The 20,831-nt window shown below is 43.7% G+C and overlaps 1 protein-coding gene across 2 annotated transcripts in view; it reads right to left on the bottom strand.

Moving 5' to 3' along the window:
• Positions 1–20,831, bottom strand: part of LOC126480779 (centlein-like) — a 539,146-nt gene that overhangs the window by 174,506 nt on the left and 343,809 nt on the right. For both annotated transcript variants that reach the window (XM_050104082.1, XM_050104084.1), the window contains one exon: positions 9,591–9,623. The gene's annotated coding sequence lies outside the window, so the exon portion shown is untranslated. The remainder of the gene's footprint in view (positions 1–9,590; positions 9,624–20,831) is intronic.

Genomic DNA, 20,831 nt, shown 5'->3' with positions numbered 1-20,831 from the left:
GCTTTTCCCTCTATCTGTTTTATGTGGTCTTTCCAGTTAAGGTCGCTCTGAATAATTACGCCTAGATATTTTACAGCTGACGCTGTCTCCAGTTGTTTGTCATTAATAGTGTAGCTGTACAGCAGTGGATTTCTTTTCCTATGTACGCGCAATATGTTACATTTATTTACGTTCAGGGTCAACTGCCAGAGCTTACACCATTCATCAGTTCTGTGCAGGTCGTTCTGCAAATTCTTACTATTTTATGGCGTTGCTACTTTGGTATAAGCAATTGCATCATCTGGTATTAACCTTAAAGAGCATCCGACAACTTCTACGAGATCATTTATATATAATATAAACAGCAATGGTCCTATCACGTTTCTCTGTAGTATTCCTGTACTACCTTTACATCTGTCGATTTTGTTCCGTTAAGAGCGACATGTTGAGTCCTTTCTGCAAGGAAGTCTTGAATCCAATCGCAAGTCTGCTCCGATAATACGTGAGCTCGAATTTTTTTCGTTAAACGGCAGTTCGGAACGTTTTTGGTTCAAATGGCTCTGAGCACTATGGGACTCAACTGCTGAGGTCATTAGTCCCCTAGAACTTAGAACTAGTTAACCTAACTAACCTAAGGACATCACAAACATCCATGCCCGAGGCAGGATTCGAACCTGCGACCGTAGCGGTCTTGCGGTTCCAGACTGCAGCGCCTTTAACCGCACGGCCACTTCGGCCGGCTCGGAACGTTTTTAAATGCCTTACTGAAATCAAGGAACGCGGTATCAACCTGAGCGCCGTTGTCCACTGCGCTGATATCTCATGGAGGAACAGAGTGAGCTGAGTTTCGCAGCATTTCTGTTTGCGAAATCCACTTTGATTTTTATGGAGGAGATATTCATTTTCTGCTGTGTATAGATGGTTATCTCTGAGGTCCGCCTGGAAACACACCTATTAAAAGGATGTAGTTCCAGCACGGCTGGGCCCCGGCTCATTGCTGTGAGGAATTACCTGAGAGCCACCTTCGGAAATCGATGGGTCTGCCGAGGCAGCCCTGTGGCCTGGCCACCCAGCTCACCAGGCGTCACGTGTCAGGACTTCTTCCTCTGGCAGCAAATGAAGCAGCTGGCGTATGAAACCGTTGTGGAAGTAGAAGAAGGCCTCGTCGCTTGAAATGTCGTCGCTGATGGCACTACGGATGTGCCGGAAGTCTTCAAACGGACACGAGACCAATGGTCCGGCGATGTACTGCGTGCATACAAGCCAACGGTCGCGCATTCGAACAGTTCTTGTGAACGCCTCTGCTATAATTAGCATGCTAAACTACCTTCTGTGTAAATCGTCTCTAGCGTCAGAAATTGACATCAGGGACCATAAATGCCACAGCTAATATATTTGTCGTGATGTTCTTTACCTCCCGTATTGATTTCAACGAATTGTTTCGGAGCGCTATGCATACTAACACGGAACGAAACAGCGCAGTGGGTAGAGACTGACCCCTCTTTCGTTGGCTTTCCAACCCCCACAACTTTTAGATTTCCCATCGTTTCCCTAAGTCACTTACGGTGAATCTGAAAGGATGCCTTTGAAAAGATCAGGGCCGATTTCCTTTCCCATTACTGCGAGGTGCGAGTTTAAGCTCAGTCTTTATCGTCAGCGACGTGATGTCAAATATTAGTATCTTATATCCTTCCTTACTATCGTCTTCCTAACCTGTTTTCCCCTCACAAGTGAACGAAGGCAGTAGTGTCTGTTTCTGCTCTAGCTAGCTACGAACTTCTTTTGACCAGTAATCTGTGAACAGTGGACAAAACGAACGTTTCAGAACAGCTGGATGCAGTGGTCGTGATCTCAACGTTTGCTGGTTCGCACGTTTTACGGAATTCCCGCGAGAATGTGAAAGCGGCAGCAACCGAGGTGCCCGCTTGTCAGTACGTTACCAGCCGAATGAGGGGCACAATGGTAGGTTGTTTCCAGCGTGCGGGACAGATTGCCAAAGCGGAGAAAACACAGCAACAGCCAGGCGCTTGCAGACGCCCTCTTTCGTAACCTCTGTTGGTCGTAGTCTGTTAAAACAGGAAACTGTTTTGACACGAGGCTGACTGTGTGTGTGTGTGTGTGTGGGCCCAGCGGCAGGCCTGCAACAGTCTACAAATTAGAACATAGTGACAACTGTGAACCGCTGGGCGACGGAAAATAGCGCTGAGGGCCTAGCCACAAGGCCTACAAGCATCACTGGACATTTTTTCGCCGGTACTTTTACATTAGCTTCATGTTGACGAGGCATTTTACATATGAGATATCCCTTTCAAAGCGAATTCCGTCTGGTGCCTCCACAGACAAAACTGCATAGGACTTACGTTGGACGAACGCGGAGATCCAAGGAAATTATCTTGCCGTTCCTATACATCAGATTATTAAAAAAAAGTTATTGGAAGCGCTACCACGTACAAACCAACCCTCCTTTGTAGCCGAGATGGCTAATGCACACCTGTACGGTGGCGCTGGACTCGGAGGTAAGCCGGATCGAATCCTGCTAGTGGATGGAATTTTCACTGCCAGTATATGGCCAGCAATGGCAGGAGAACTGGTGGCGGAAAATTCCTAATCACTAAATTCCAAATCTCTCCCAAATGTCACATAAAATGAGGGAATGCGACACTGTTGATGGTGATCCTTCCGGCGGATGGGGACTTTAATCTCAAAGTCCCCCTGGTGCGATTCCAGATGAAAAGGCCATGAGTCACTAACGGGTTTCCCTCTTGATCATTATTAAATATAAATATAACCCTGCACCATATACGCAAGCACTACAATTATCATTTTTTTGAGTCATCATTCTTGTAACTGGTTTGATGCGGCCCGCCACGAATTCTATTCTTGTGCCAAACTTTTCATTCCAAAGTAACACTCGCAACACATGTCCTCCCTTATTTGCTGGATGTATTCCAATCTCACTCTTCTATAGCTTTTACTCTCCACAGCTCGCACTAGTATGCTGTTCCTTCTTCTCGTCAATGTTTCCAGTATATTGCTTTCCTTGCCAATTCTGCGGAGAGCCTCTTCATTCCTTACCTTGTCAGTCCATCTTATTTTCAACATTCTTCTGTAGCACCACATCTCTAACGCTTCGATTCTCTTCTGCTCTGGTTTTCCCACAGCCCATGTTTCATTACCAAACAATGTTTTGCTCCAAACGCACATTCTTACAAATTTCTACCTCAAATTAATGCCTTTGTTTCATACTGGTGGAACGACGTATTTGCCAGTTCTAGTCTGCTTTTTGTGTCCACCTTGCTTCCTTAATTCCACCTACTTCGTGATTCTCAATTCTGATGCAAAGTCTCTCCCTTTCCCATTTCTGCTGCTCTCATTACTTTCATCTTTCTTTAGTTTACTCTCAAACCACATTCTGTACTCATTAGACTGTTCATTCCATTGAACAGATCCTGCAATTCTTCACTTTCATTGAGGATAGCGACGCCATAGGAAAATTTTATCACTGACATCTTTTGACACTGAATTTTAATTCCACCTTCGTTTTATTCCTCTCAATGCTTCTTCGATGTACAGACTGAACAGTACGGCCTGAAAGATTACATCCCTGTCGTTCACCCTTTTTAATCCGAGCACTACGTTTTTGGTCCTCCAGTCTTATTCTTCCCTCTTGGTTCTCGTACGTATCTTATATTACCCGTGTTTCCCTATAGCTCACCCGTTTGACACTGTCGAATGCTGTTTCTAGGTCGACAAATCCTATGAATGTGTCTTAATTTTTCTTCAGTCTTGCTTCCAGTATCAACCGCAACGTCAGAACTGCCTCTACGCTACCATCACCGTTCATGAACTCAAACTGATCATCTGAGAGATCCTCAATTTTATTTTCCATTCATCTGTATATTATTCTTGTCAGCAACTTGGATGAATGCGCTTTTAAGCTGGTTGTCCAATAATTCTCGCAGTTGTCGGCTCTTGCAATCTTTGGAATTGTGTGGATGATGTTTTTTACGAAAGTTTGAGTGAATGGTATATAGCCAGCCTCATACATTCTACCATCCAACATGAATATTCGTTTTGTTGTCAGTTCCCACAATGATTTTAGAAATTCCGATGGAATGTTATCTATCCCTTCTGCCTTATACGATCTTAAATCTTCCAAAGCTCTTTTAACTTCTGATTCTAATACTGGATCCCCTATGTAATCCTTATCGACTACTGTTTCTTCTTCTATCACATCAGACAAGTCCTCCCACTCGTAGAGGCATACAATGCACTCTTTTCTGCCCTTGCTTTTAATTTCACCGGAGGCTCATTTGAATTTTCTATATGCTGAATCGAACTTTCCGGTAATGGTTTCTTTCTAGATTTCTTCACGTTTTTCATGCAGCCATTTGGCCTTAGCTTCCCAGTACTTCCTATTTATTTCATTCCTAAGTGACTTGTATCTGTATTCCTGAATTTCCCTGAATATTTTTGTATTCCCTTCGTTCGTAAAGTATTTCTTCTATTACTCCTGGCTTCTTCGCAGTTTTTTCCTTGTACCTATATTTTTTCTTTCCAGCCGCGCGGGGTAGCCGTGCGGTTCGGGGGCGGGGGGGGGGGGGGGCGCCTTGTCACGGTTCGCGAGGCTCCACCTGTCAGAGGTTCGAGTCCTCCCTCGGGCATGGGTGTGTGTGTGTTGTCCTTAGCGCAATTTAATTTAAGTTACATTAAGTAGTGTTTAAGCTTAGGGACCGATGACCTCAGCAGTTTGGTCCCATAAGACCTTACCACAAATTTCCAAATTTTCTTTCCAACTTCTCTGACTGCCCTTTTTAAATCGAACTGCGTACTGAGCTATTCATTATCGCAGTAACTATAGGCTCAGAGAACTTCAAGCGTGTCTCTTCATTCCTTCACATTCCGTATCCCACTTCTGCGCTCATTGACTCTTCCTGACTAGTCTTCTTAAGTTCAACCTACTCTTGATTATTGCTACATTGTGGTCTAGTTCACGTGTCAATTATTACGCTTACCGACATTTTATTAATAAACACAACTCTCACGTTATAAGAGGTCAATGTGGGCGAAGAAAGAACACAGTTTCCAGCAGACGGTTGCGACCACTCTGTGGGGTGGCCCAACCAGCCATGATCCATTTACATTTTTACAATTTATTTTTCTTCTTTTTCCCGTCTTTTATCCCGTGTCTTTGAGGGATCGGCATTTTAATTTATGGTTTTGGCAATCTCATTGGCAGAGAAAGGACGAATGCCCCTCCTGTTGTCACCGCTCCCCCCCCCCCCCCCTCCCCAGGGTGGAATTTGATTACCCCACCTGTCTGTGTCTCTTGTTATCCCATATGAGAGTGTGCGAACGATTTCGAAATGTTTACGAATCGTCTAACTTAGGCGTGGCGTGGGTACCAACCTGGAACTCGCCTCGCTGGACATAAGAAACCGCCTAAAAATCATATCCAAGCTGGACGGCACACCGGTCCTCGCCGTTAATCCAAAGGGGGGAGTCGACCCGGTGCCGGTGCCCTTCCCCGAATGCGGAAGTGGCGTGCTAACGCACGCGGCTATCCAGGCGGGTCTTTTTTTTATAGTTCCGGACCTCAGTAGGTAAACACAAAACCTTCATAGGATCACTTTGTTGTCAGCATGTCTGTGTGTCCGATTGTTAAAAACCTTCTTCTCAGGAACTCGTTGACGTATGTTGAAATTTATGTCACATACTAAGGTCCGTAGTCCGTCAGCGGGATGATAAATGTAAGTTTCTGAATAAATTCAACAGAAACATACCCATCAGAACCACGTGTATGGTACTACGACTTGGTTTTGAATCATGGAATTTGGCAAGAAGTAAGGATTCACAATATACTCTGAAGCGCCAAAGAAACTGGTGTAAGCATCCGTATTCAAATACGGAGATATGCAAACAGACAGCATACAGCGCTGCAATCGGCAACGCTTGTATAAGACAAGTTCTGACGCAATTGCTAGATCGGTTACTGCTGCTACAATGGTAGGTTATCAAGATTTGAGTTTGAACGTGGTGTTATAGTCGGCGCACGAGCGAAGGGATACGGCATCTCCGAGGTAGCGACGAAGTGGGGATTTTCCCGTGCGACCATTCAAGAGTGTACTGTGAGTATCAGGAATCCGGTAAAACAGCAAATCTCAGACATCACTGCGGCCGGAAAAAGATCCTGCAAGAACAGGACCAACGACGACTGAAGAGAATAGTTCAACGTGACAGAAGTGGAAACCTACCGCAAATTGCTGCAGATTTCTACGCTGGGCCATCAACAAGTGTCAGCGTGCGAACCATTCAACGAAACATCATCGCCGGCCGAAGTGGCCGTGCGGTTCTAGACGCTGCAGTCTGGAACCGCGAGACCGCTACGGTCGCAGGTTCGAATCCTCCCTCGGGCATGGATGTGTGTGATGTCCTTAGGTTAGTTAGGTTTAACTAGTTCTAAGTTCTAGGGGACTAATGACCTCAGAAGTTGAGTCCCATAGTGCTCAGAGCCATTTGAACCATTTTTGAAACATCATCAAAGTGGACTTTCGGAGCCGGAGGCACACTCGTGTATCCTTGATGACTGCACGACACAAAATTTTATGCCTCGCCTGGGCCCGTCAACACCGACATTGGACTGTTGATGACTGGAAATATGTTACCTGGTCGGACGAGTCTCGTTTCAAATTGTATCTAGTGGATGGACGTGTGTACTGGTATGGAGGCAACCTCATGAACCCATGGACCCTGCATATCATCAGGGGACAGTTGAAGCTGGTGGAGACTCTGTAATGGTTTGGGGCATGTGCAGTTGGAGTGATACGGGATCCCTGATAAGTCTAGATACGACTTTGACAGGTGACAGATACGTAAGCATCCTGTTTGATCACCTGCATCCATTCATCTTCATTGTGCATTCCGACGGACTTGGGTAATTCCAGCAGGACAATGTGATACCCCAAAAGTCCAGAATTGCTACAGAGTGGCTACAGGAACATTCGTCTGAGTTCAAACACTTCCGCTGGCCACCAGCCTCCGTAGACATGAAATTATTGAGCGTACCTGGGATGCCTTGCAACGTGCTGTTCAGAAGAGATCTCCACCCCCTCGTACTCTTACGGATTTATGGACAGCCTTGCAGGATCCATGGGGTCAGTTCAGTCCAGCACTACTTCAAACGTTAGTCGAGTCTGTGCCACGTCGTGTTGCGGCACTTTTGCGTGCTCGAGGGGCCCTACACGACGTTAGGGTGGTGTAAGAGTTTCTTTGGCTCTTCAGTGTATAGGTAGAGAAAAAAATCAGAATATTGTTAATTTGTAATTATATCACACGACAAAAACTCTTCTTTTGTCACTTGTTATCGGACGTCTACCTTGACATTAAAACATTCTCGAAAGTCTTTGAATCCCATGGAACGATATCTTCCCAGTACAAATGTCTATAATAAGCAAAAACCGTCGTGATTCTCGATCCTCACTACCCGCATGATTTCTCTTACTGTACGGGGCACTAACTAGTAACAACCTAATTGATCAACAGGTTCACATTTTTCAGTAGCAATGCGTTTTATGTTTTTAATGACAAGTGAAAACTGTAAATGCGAACATTTCAAGTTAAACTTTATTATGGCCGCTCTTGAGATCGAGTGAAACTACAAATTTGCTGTTACCAGTCACTATTTGATAACTGATGTTTGAGGTTCAAGTCTCTGAAATGCGTACTGGAAATAAAATAAGTGATGACTGACAACAGTAAACTTAGAGTGCCAACAAGTGAAACACGGTGCATTTCAGGACATTTTATTGCACGTCCTTTTTTCCCTTTGGTGTTGGGAACGAGGAAGTGAATCGGTTTATGGGGCTTCCGCCAGTATGAAACACCACTGTGAAATCGACTGAAGATTACAACAGCTTCGAAGTCGTTAATGAGCAAAGACTGCGGCAGAGGCGGATTACTTTATAACAAGCAACGGCTGCCGCCAGCACGATCGTACTCGCGGAAGTAACAGTATAATGACTCCAATCTCTGGCATCAAAATATCTAAACACCGCAAAGCAGACGTTCTGTTGGGTAAGAGTTCGGCTATAAGACTACTGACTTAAGACACCAGAAACGAAAGCGTAATAAACCACAGCAGTGAAATAATGGCAAGAAAAAGATACAAAAACAGAAGAATAACGACAGAGTGCTGTTGCAGTGTTCGCATTTTCTCTCCTTCGGTACTTAAAATTATCAAAAGACTTCCAGCCACGTCACATGGAAGGCAAAACCTGACGGAGCGTTGGTTAGGACGTGTCAGTGGCAGAAGAAAACGAAGCACTTGAAGAGAAATAAAAACTCGAAAACAAAGAAGAGCTCTGGTTGATCGAGATGGATCAACGACTCAAATTTGAATTTTTGTCTTTCCTCATGGTATACAAGTAGTAAGAACGTCAGGAGAGAATTTAATACGAGATTCTGTGCACAGAATGACTAAGAAAAATATCCTTCGAAATGGATATTTAACGACTATATACACGAAATTTGATGCGGTGAGACAAGTACTGTGTTGCTGTAGCAGATGCCGTGACACATAAGTTCGTTAATAAACTGCTCACATACCACTAACCGCGGACCGCCTGCCTTTTCACAAGCGAGTCTTTGTTCTGGCAATGCCGTCACAGACATTAGCACACGTGTTTCTTATTTGTATTGCGGATATTGCGTGACCGGTTCTACAAATGGAACAATATTTCGCCGTCGTACGGACACTACACGAAAGAAATCGGTCTCATAATTTATTGGCTAGTCCTCAGTCAACCTTCTACATCTATACTCTGAAAACCACTGTGAAGTGCATGGCAGGGGGTGCTTAGCATTGTAACAAACTGCATCGGGGTCATCATCGGCATGCTGTACGCTGTCTCGCAACAGAACGTATCATTTAGAGTACTGATAAACTGGGAAACCGCATACGTTGTAGAACATGCACTCGCCAGTGCTTGGCAGGGGGTACTTGGCATTGTCCCACATGTTCCTTCCCGTTCCAACCAAGTGTGGACAGCAGGAAGAATGACTGCTTAAATACCTCCGTGGGCGCTGTAATTAGACTAATCTTGCGTTTGTGGTCGCTACGGATGAGAGACCCAGAGGTCTGTAGTATATTCTTAGATTTCTCACGTAATACTGATTCTTACAACTTTTCAAGTAGGCTTTCATAAAACAGTTGGCATCTATCGTATAGCTTAATTAAAAGCTAACGGTTCCAATTATTGCACTGAAAGACCTATTATCTTATTTCAGTATGCTTCAAACTACGGACGGATATTCGGTTTGGCGAAGGAGGACAAAAGGAGGATTGGTCTTTTAAGGATAAAATAATGGCTAATAGCTCGACGCTGTAACCTATCAACATATAACTAGGAGAAAATACAGACGAAGAAAAGCATCCATTTCCGGTTCTGCATACTGGTCTTCTCTAACGTTTTGCTCGTGAATGAAAATCTTCACGAAGTAATAGAAAAGTGCCACATTACCTTTACGTGAAAGGTACTGATCTTTACTTGTAGCAGTTTGCTGGTAGGTGCGTAATTCACGGATAAACAAGAAAACAAAAAAGAAATACTCACCAGTTTTTGTGTGATCTTTCGCTGCATCACCTCCTGAAACAAAAGAAAAGTAAATATTAAGTATTAGTGTCTGTGGGCCCCTACATTAGTATAGTAGGAAGACTTTCAAATGTGATTAAGGTCAACATCGATATGGTGTACATTCTCTTATGACAGAACAGGTCATTTAGAGAACTAATGAACCGGAAAGTACCGGGTGGTAATAATTGAAGTATGGCCACGAAACTTAGTAAATATGCTGATTCATTAATGTGGAATCGATTTACGCTGAAAAAAAAATAGTTGCAATTCTGGCCACCAGGGGCATATTTGGCGCTGTACAGCATCTCGTCGACGTCTGCAATGTTGGTATTGAACAAATTCTCTAACCGGCAATTAATAATAAAATCAAAATTATGCCTTCCTCACTTGTTTGACCTTTTCTGTCCACATCCCGTTCCTAGTCCATCACATTTTGGAACATTTCTATATGTCTTTCTTGCATTCACAGCGCCAGATTTCCACCTAGCGGTCAAAATTGGAACCAACTTTTTCCAGCGTAAATTGGCCATAATCGGAACAGTTTTTTCCCAGTGTAAATCTGTCCCACGTTGTCGCTTTAAGTTATCTACCATCTTTCGCTGCCTTAGGGCTGCAATACTGTAATTAAAGCCCTCACTGGACCTTTGTGAGTAGCTGTGTTTTAATTACAACTAGCAGGTAGCAGCAATGGCGCGTGTCCTGTTACAGTTGCTCTCCTTATTACGCGACAAGAGACTCAAGCGACGAATTTTCGGTTAAATGCAAGGGCACGGCATGTTAGTAACTGCTGTAATCAGTTACAATAACGACAAGACGCGTTTTTTTACGTTTAGACAGTCTTAGTACATATATATTTTTTCCACAGTTTCAGCTGCGTGCGTTCTTCATACTTGTAAAACTCACTTCTAACCCGGGGGCATTTAAGACATAAACAGCTGTTGGGGTGACAGGCGCCAGTTTTGAAGGCGACAGGGGCTGTAACTTCCCAGCAACAGCGATTACAAGTTCCATCTCCTCTGTCGCTTCCGCTAGAGAAAGAGGAGGACTAAGCAGCTCTTAAAGGTAGCTAATAATCGTGTATCGCCTACGATTCTCTAGCTCTTCTAAAGAGACATGTGCTACTCTTTCGCGCGCTACAGTGATGAAAGTGTTCAGATATCAATCAGCACACATATTTAAATGTTTCATTGTGTTTTAGTACATATTATGATTTATTCAAATGGTTCAAATGGCTCTGAGCACTATGGGACTTAACATCTATGGCCATCAGTCCCCTAGAACTTAGAACTACTTAAAACTAACTAACCTAAGGACATCACACAACACCCAGCCATCACGAGGCAGAGAAAATCCCTGACCCCGCCGGGAATCGAACCCGGGAACCCGAGCGTGGGAAGCGAGATCGCTACCGCACGACCACGAGCTGCGGGCTATTATTTATTCATTATACTGTTAGATAACAATTATATTTTTAATGATTTAAATTAGTTCCCACTAAGTGTAAAGTTGGATTGCTGAACCAATGTGGGCGAAGTTGCGGGCTCCTTCAGAGATACAGACGTATCAAATTGTAAATAAGTTAGTGGAAACTCCATTTGGAGGACTAAGTTTCGAGCGGAGAAGTGACGTGATCAAACAGGGACGGCCTACATCAACTCTTCCACATTTAAATTCAGAAACTAAAAATTATGCCTGACATTTTCAAGTTATAAATGGTTATGTGGCTATTAAGAGACACAAAAATTGTACCATTGGCCATGTGTGTTGTATTTAGACAAAGTGTCTCACCTCCTGTGATCTCTGTGAAACAGTACCTGAAGCATCAAATCCAATCAAATTATTTTTAACCATTCCTGCAACCACTGCTCCGACAGGGAGGTCATTTTCGGAGATGAAGAGACTAAAAACTAATCCTAAAAACACACAATCGCAAACCAGACTTTCTCACCTTGCTTTGTTGTTCGTTGAGAAATGTTTGCTCACATCTTTGATGCAACGAGTGCCATCTACGACTCCGTGATTGAAGTTTTCGACAAGGGAGGATCGCAGAATCGACCTTACATGTAAACAAAATTTGAGTACCAGAACTTTTAATATATTCCTTACTCATGCAGATACAATAACAATATTTTCCGAGTATCCGGTATCGCTCAGTAGGCCTAATCATTACGAGGCTGGGCCTTGTATTTTGTAAGGTGGCAGAATAAATGCAGATCAGATTCACACCTTAGATGAGAGCTATATACATCACAATGGGATAGTGAATATGGCACCTAACTTAATTCGGCGGTAATGAGCAAACTTGTCTAGCAGTGTGTAATGCAAAAAGGGATGACATTCAATTGACAGTAATTAACACACCATTCCTATAATGCATGTTTGAGCAGAAGGTGAAACAAGCAGTGAGAGGTGTTTTAGTTTGGAATTCAGAGGGCCAGACACAGAGGCAAGGCTGTACTACAGGGGGTACCACAGAAACCACTTAAAGGGGTGTCCCTGGCAGAAAGTCAACGACCGACCAGGTGACTCAGACGGGGAGAGAGAGTATAACGGCCCATTTGAGGGAGGACAGGAAAGAAAGCTTTTAGAAAACTGCGTTTCGGAATTCCAAATGGACACAAAACGAGACCAGTGACACATTTTCGACCACATGTCCAGTGAGTGGTACAATGTACCCATTAAGGCGTCTGGAATGGGCACAAAACGTCCGATTGGCGGAAACGCGCTAGAAAGGAGAAAAGAGCCAAAGTTTCGACGCAATTTAATGGTAGGGACCTTGTGATTGGTAGAGAGAGTTTCCACAAAATAAGAGGAACGCTCCTATTGGTCGAAAAAAGCCATGACATGAAGAATGAAAGAATCCAGGTTGGGAGACAGTTCGGCTGTGAATAAGACAAGACAGAAATTTTTGGGGACTCTTCTGTGAACTGGAAGCGCAGAACGATGTGCATAATGCTCTGTACGATGCAGAGGAGTAATTTGTGAGAACACTGCGTTCACAGTGGCTCATATCCAGCTAGAAATTAGCTGTAGCATCGTTTATCTCCAACTGTGGAGAAACGAACCAGTCAATTAGTTAACTGTTCTTGTGAGAACTGAGAGGGCATTATAATATGCACACTGCTCCAACCATGCGTGTGTATATCGCCACATTCTAAGACTAGGGATGAGTAATTGTTCTCTCACATAACGAGAAACATAGGTAAAGTTTCTGCTGGAAAATTTAGCAAAGGTGTAATTAGTTTTATAGGAATTTCAGTGGAAGAGAGCGGCCTATCAGACGACAGCTCATCGCAGCTTAAGGTAAACACCGCGTGCAGAGGTGTAAACTTGTTGGTTCACCAGCTTGCGTCCACTGTAAACTCGAGCGACCTTGGTTAATCTTTTGGTCAATTTGTCATATAGCTAACCATTCACTATAGACATGATTGTCATCCTAAAAATAGTACCGAACTTTGAACCGGAATGGGACGATTTTCGTAGTACTGACCAACGTAATTACGTAAGTGTAGGAACGATTTTGTAAAGAAACATATAGTTAAACTTTAGCATTGTCGTGTTTAGGATAATTTAACCTTCTGAGTGTTAATATTTAATATTGTTGTGTTTAGAATGATTTTATGTTGACGAGATGCGTTATCCTGACAACTGTTTTTTGTTGCCACACTGAAAACTGTGTACAAGCGTGTATTTTTGTGCTAATAATGCGACATTAAACATGTCATTTCAACTTACACAATTGTCTTCAATCCTAGAATAAATAAACCACAAAATTTGCACCTTACAACTTTACTGGACGGTACACGACGTTATTCAGCGTGTTACTAGGGCGTGATGTGACGAAATAATGGACCATCGTAGACAATGACACCATAACAACAACGATCACAATAGTAACAATTATAATAATAACAACAATACAGTTGTGAGACCTGAGTTCTCCTGGCGTATGTAATGTTCAAATACTTACGGGAATGGAGCCGGTTGCCATCGTCGACAACGTCACCCAGATGCATTCCCGTAAGATATTTGAATAACAATGCTGTTACTTGGATAATAGTAAACAAAAACATGTTTTTTTGTTGTGATCTTCAGTCCAGAGATTGGTTTGATGCAGCTCTCCATGCTACTCTATCCTGTGCAAGCTTCTTCATCTCCCAGTACTTACTGCAACCTACAACCTTCTGAATCTGTTTATAGTGTATTCATCTCTTGGTCTTCCTCTTCGATTTATACCCTCCACGCTGCCCTCCAATACTAAATTGGTGACCCCTTTACGCCTCAGAATATTTCCTACCAACCGATACCTTCTTCTAGTCAAGTTGTGGCACAAATTTCTCTTCTCCCCAATTCTATTCAATACCTCCTCATTAGTTATGTGATCTACCCATCTAATCTTCAGCATTTTTCTGTAGCACCACATTTCGAAAGCGTCTATTCTCTTTTTGTCTAAATTATTTATCGTCCAAGTTTCACTTCCATACATGGCCACACTCCATACAAATACTTTCAGAAAAGACTTCCTGACACTTAAATCTATACTCGATGTTAACAAATTTCTCTTCTTCAGAAACGCTTTCCTTGCCATTGCCAGTCTACATTTTATATCCTCTCTACTTCGACCATCCTTAGTTATTTTGCAAAGCTCATTTACTACTTTAAGCGTTTCATTTCCTAATCTAATACCCTTAGCATCACCCGATTTAATTCGGCTACATTCCATTATCCTCGTTTTGCTTTTGTTGATGTTCATCTTATATCCTTCTTTCAAGACACTGTCCATTCCGTTCAGCTGCTCTTCCAGATCCTTTGCTGTCTCTGACAGAATTACAATACCATCGGAGAACCTCAAAGTTTTGATTTCTTCTCCATGGATTTTAATTCCTACTCCGAATTTTTCTTTTGTTTTTAATTTACTGCTTGCTCAGTATGCAGATTGAATAACATCGGGGATAGGCTATATTAATAGCAATAACAATAAGAATATCAAAAATACTATTACTTTTAAAAATTTTTAAACGCTGTTACAACTGCGAATACCTCACCACTTGTTAAGTGGGCAGCGGCTGAGACTGGCGAGTCGTGTCCCCGACAACACGGAGACAGCGAGTTCGGAAGTGATACGATGGGACCCGCCGGCGAATTTAAGGAAGAGTATAAGAAGCCAACGATCGCAAAGTCCACTCTCGCGCTGCACGGCCGGCGTATCATGCATCCCCGCCACGGTCTGTTTGGCTGCAGAACACCTGCCTCTCTCTCCCACCACACTCCCCCGGCAGACTGGAAGGTTTGCGTCGCGACGCGGCCGGCTCCGTGCCAGTTGACGGTTGTCCCCAAGTCGCGACACGCCACGCCTTTCTCCCCAAGGTCTACGGGTTCAAGGCGACAGCTACGGCGCGCCAAGAGCGCCTCCTAATTGTCGGCTGCGGTAATGGCTCCGCTAATCCGCCAGCGGCGTCGTGCGCGACTACGGGCATGCTAATGGTTAATGGGCCGCGTTACGTGCCACGCACCGCCTGTTTCGGCACTTGCTGGGTGCACTCCAGGCGCAACTGTCGGCAGCGATCCAGCTCTGATGCTGCAAACATTTGGGACTTTCGCGATTCCTCCTCTACTACCACGAAATCTTCTTTACCGTCTGTCGTATCGGAGCTTCAGTGGCGCAGTCGAAGTCCCATTCGCGGACGCGGAGAGAGTCCACTGACTCTTTAACACGGTGCGGTACGCGGGGCAAATGACGCAACGTATAGCTCATAGACTTCCTAGGAAACGTCTGTTGGCGGATTCTGATTATTTCTATGTACTGTTGCACGTATATTACACTGAAGCGCCAAAGAAACCGGTATAGGAATGCGTATTCAAATACAGACAGAATACGCCGCTGCGGTCGGCAACGCCTGTATAAGACAACAAGTGTCTGGTGCAGTTGTTCGATCGCTTACTGCTGCTACAATGGTAGGTTATCAAGATTTCTGCGAGTTTGAACGTGGTGTTTTAGTCGTTGCACGAGCGATGGCATACAGCATTTTCGAGCTAGCAATGAAGTGCGGATTTTCCCGTACTATCATTTCACGAGTGTACCGTGAATATCAGGAATCCAGTAAAACATCTAATCTCCGACAACGCTGCGGCCAGAAAAAGATCCTGCGAGAACTGGATCAACGACGATGAAGAGAATCGTTCAACGTGACAGAAGTCCAACCTTTCCGCAAATTGCAGCAGATTTCAATGCTGGGCCATCAAAAAGCGTCAACATGTGAATCATTCTACGAAACATCATCGACATGAGCTTTGGGAGCCGAAGACCCACTCGTGTACCCTTGATCACTACACGACACAAAGCTTTACGCCTCGCCTGGAGCCGTCAACACGGATATTGGACTGTTGATGACTGGAAACATGTTGCCTGGTCGGACGAGTCTCGTTTCAAATTGTACCGAGCGGATGGACGTGTACAGTTATGTACACAATCTTATGAATCTGTGGACCCTGCATGTCAGCAAGAGACTGCTGAAGCTGTGGAGGCTCTCTGTAATGGTGTGAGGCGTGTGTAGATGGAGTGGTATGGGACTCCTGGTACGCCTATATACGATTCTGCCAGGTGACACGTACGTAAGCACCCTGTATCCATTCATGTCCCTTCTGCATTTCGACGGACTTGTGCAATTTCAGCAGTACAATGTGACACCCCACCAGAATTGCTACACAGTGGCTACAGAGACACTCTTCTGAGTTTAAACAATTCCGCTGGCCAACAAACTCCCCAGACATGAACATTATTGAGCATGTCTGGGATGCCTTGCAACATGCCGTTCAGAAGTGACCTCCACCCCATCGTTCTCTTACACTCTTACGAATTCTGGACAGACGTGCAGTATTCATGGTATCAGTTCCATCCAGCACTATTCCACACATTAGTCGAGTCCATGCCACGTCGTGTTGCGTGCTCGCGAGGGCCCTACATGATGTTTGGCAGGTGTACCAGTTTTTTTTTTTTTTTGGCTCTTCAGTGTTTCATGCTAAATAAGAGTCAGCTGCCTCGCTTTGACCCGCGAGACCATTTTTGTTTACTCACAGCTTATGTACCATAGATCAATGCCCTCTAGCAGTCCGAGTACCTCAAAGATTCCGCCCTCATTCATTCTGTATAGTACGACAAGTTGAAAAAGGGAGGGCGGGAGAAAGGGTGATATATACGAGCGTAATATAAACCTACTCCCTTGAAAATTTCTCTCGTTCATACATCCTTAGTGTTACCACAGAAGACATTTTACTCATTTCATTCATACAGAGTCTTCATTGCACACGAGGCGCCTATTTGATTCCACTGCCCTGAGTGGAATGCATAAGTTCTAATTAATGTTCGCCAACCTGCAGTCTTCTATATTCGTTGTTCCCTACACAGAAAACAGCACTTAGGTCGTGAATCCGTTATCTTGAGACTGTAATAAACTCTTTGTGAGGAACTGATATTTAATAAGTAGTTAAATTTCCAGTTAATTGGTTTATACGAGATGCCACTCGCTTTTCATTAGTAGAATACGATAAACTACACAATTATGTTCTACTTTATGAATCACAAACAATTTCCAATATTCACACTTTCATAAAAACAAGCCGATGAACTGCGTACTTGTAATTACTATCAAATTGTTCTGAATTACTCATTCAAACAACAAGACATTGCTAATTAAGTCCTTAACCAATACCGACTGGGGCAGACAACATATCCGCCCTCCGACACTGCCGTTACAGCTCTCACATTTACAAACCAGAGATTGCAAATAAAGTCTTAATTGACACCGACAGCGGCAGACAACACGTCTGTCCTCCGAGACTGCCGAACCAGCTCCGATCTTACAGCCGAACCACTTCACCCGCCATCCAAGTTAGGCGCGATCCGAAGATCACCGAAGTACTTCGTCTGCCTTTTCGTTTAGCAGTTGTTTATGATTCTGCTGTGAAATAATGGAATGATAACGCGGTAGTGTGAGATGCTTTAATATGAAATGCAAGAAAATACGGTGTGTCGTTTATCCATTATTAATAACAGAAGATTATGATTTTGCCGCGCAACATCCGAACGCAGCAACCAATCGCGGTGAAGGACCACAATTTAGGCGGTCTTTCTCACGATACCCGTACCGTGCAAACCATCTGTAATTGGTACATCACACCACATTACGTCATCTTGACACTGCTGTCTTCTCAACCGTTCTACGAAGAAATTATTGTACCTAAATATGATGGCTGTAAAGCCGTAAATATTACAATACTAGACTCCAGGCTGTGGGTAACCCGCGTCTCCGCAGTATCTTTTCTTCCAAGAGTGCTAGTCTCACAAAGTATGCAGGAAGGTAAGAGATGAGATACTGACGAAAGTAAGCTGATGAGGGCGGGTCGTGGGTCGTACTTGGACAATTCACGCAGTAGAGCATTGCCTGCGAAAGGCAAAGGTTCCAACTTCGAGTCCCGGTCCGGCACACAGTTTTAATCTGTCAGGAAATTTCAAATCAGTGCACACTCTGTCGCAGAGTGCAAATTCATTCGGAAATGACCTGCGCCTTTTTGCAGTTGCTTCATTGTTCCATCGACGGACGATTCACTACTGCGAGAAGATGAGCAAGTTCTTCCGCATAGTCTCTGGAATTTCATTATTTGTGAGAGACTTTGATTTAATCGTTTCAGGTGCCTTTATTATTCAATGGATCCATGTATTAGGTGTTACGGTAAACCTGCGTCGCGGCTGAAAGGAAGGTTGGGAAAACGACATTAGTAAAGACTATTTTGCAATTGTACGAGTACAAAGAGGTGATCAAGGTCCCCTAGTAAACATTTCCTATTTAATCTGTGGGGCAATGCGTCGCGTAAGTTGTCTCGCACGCAAAGCGCGTGAGTTCAGAGTACCGGTTCAGGTCGCCGTTGTCTTTGAGATGTTAGCGCATCACCCAAACACAGATGACGATACGAAGGAACGTTTCACGCAGACACTTTACTCATAGATCGTCGGGCCTGGTGGTCTGATAGTAAGACTCGTGCTAGGAAGCCGCAGGATCGATTCTCCGGCCGAACGACGGCATTTGCAATCCGCCTTTAGCGTAGACTTCTCAATAACGTGGAGATGCCAGGAACCACACGTAGTTCAGACTCCTCGTTAGACTGTACGTTTCCCTTTCTCGGTAGGATTGCGGGGTAGGTTAAGGACACACAAGTCGATGAAGTGACGTCAAATTGAAAGACGTGTACGAAGCCGTTGAATCATATGGAATTAATATCAAGTAGCTCGTTTACTCACTGTTCTTTGTTGTGATCGGATTTTTCGACATTAGTATGAAATTTTTAACATTCATTAATATGTTAAATAAACAGTTTTGAATCCCGTGCTGAGGCTACTGGCTTACCGGAGCTTCCGTTTCCCAAAATGAAGCTGGCCAAAGTTTGTGTAGTCACTAGAAGAGAGAATGGTGTGATCAGGAGCTGGCCAGACTTCAGAATATTTTAGGCATTAATGATGGAAACTCAGAGGCTAAAATGGAAAATATTCCAGAAATTGTAACCGTGGCAGGATGTACTTTGTCACAGTACTAATGTGCATAATTTTTTGTTGCGTGTTTTCTGTTCACCAGAGTATATACTGTGTGCGTGGCAGCGGCCTTTTGCGCTCGCCGCGGGTTGTTCTCTCTGCAGCCTGTCATTTTTTCAGAACCCATTAGCTGTTTTAATGTCTGAATATTGATTAAATCTTTTTTCTGGCTGGTCAAGAAGCAAGACGTGTACGGAATTACGGCACTGCGATAGCCATTTTAACTGTTCAGAATATTGTAGCGATATTTGTGGATCGAGGAAGATACTGATAAACGCCCTCACATCAAAGATTTAAACCTCCACCTACGTCTTCGAGCACTTGTTCTCTTACTGGACTGTTTGTGTGGTGTGGTGGATGGTAACAGTTTATGGTTCGGAAGGACAGAGCTTGCAGTTCGGTGATGAGTTTATTTCAATCATTACTATTTTGTTGTTGTTGTCTTCAGTCCTGAGACTGGTTTGATGCAGCTCTCCATGTTACTCTATCCTGTGCAAGCTTCTTCATCTCCCAGTACTTACTGCAGCCTATATCCTTCTGAATCTGCTTAGTGTATTCATCTCTTGGTCTCCCTCTACGATTTTTACCCTCCACGCTGCCCTCCAGTACTAAATTGGTGATCCCTTGATGCCTCAACACATGTCCTACCAACCGATCCCTTCTTCTAGTCAAGTTGTGCCACAAACTTCTCTTCTCCCCAATCCTATTCAATACTTCCTCATTAGTTATGTGATCTACCCATCTAATCTTCAGCATTATTCTGTAGCACCACATTTCAAAAGCTTCTATTCTCTTCTTGTACAAACTATTTATCATCCATGTTTCACTTCCATACATGGCTACACTCCATACAAATACTTTCTGAAACGACTTCCTGACACTTAAATCTATACTCGATGTTAACAAATTCCTCTTCTTCAGAAACGCTTTCCCTGCCATTGCCAGTCTACGTTTCATATCCACTGTACTTCGACCATCATCAGTTATTCTGTCCCCAAATAGCAAAACTTCTTTACTACTTTAAGTAACTCCTCAGCGTCACCCGACTTAATTCGACTACATTCCATTATCCTCGTTTTGCTTTTGTTAATGTATATTATATATATATTAAAATAACGCTGTTTATTTTACTTTGTTTGTTTAAATATATTGAAATGTATTACATGATAATTTAAAAAAAAAACATAAAGAAAAAGTGGTAAAACGAGTGCCTGGCAACTGAAAAGTCGCGATGTCGAATCCCAGTCGGTCCACCGACTTTTTAGTCGCCCGATAACTTACTCTGTCGATGATGTGACGATTCGCCAGGAATGACACGTGGTTCGGATTCCACGTTAAACTGTAGGCCCCTTGTAAGATTAATGAGGTGGGTTAGGGACACACAAGTCGTTCAATTGTGTCCAATTGAAAGACTTGCACCAGGCTGTAGAACAATACTGAATTATTATTAATATTATTATTATTACTCCAGAAATCATGGAAGATATTTAGTACACCAGGACAACGGTCCGTGCGGCTCCCCTCGTCGGAGGTTCGAATACCCCCTCGGGCATGGTTGTGTGTGATGTCCATAGCGTAAGTTAGTTTAAGTTAGATTAAATGGTGTGCAGGCTTAGGGACCGATGACCTCAGCAGTT

Source organism: Schistocerca serialis, chromosome 5 (assembly GCF_023864345.2).
Source record: "Schistocerca serialis cubense isolate TAMUIC-IGC-003099 chromosome 5, iqSchSeri2.2, whole genome shotgun sequence".
NCBI lineage: Eukaryota > Metazoa > Arthropoda > Insecta > Orthoptera > Acrididae > Schistocerca > Schistocerca serialis.
This window is presented reverse-complemented; position numbering and strand designations above follow the sequence as displayed.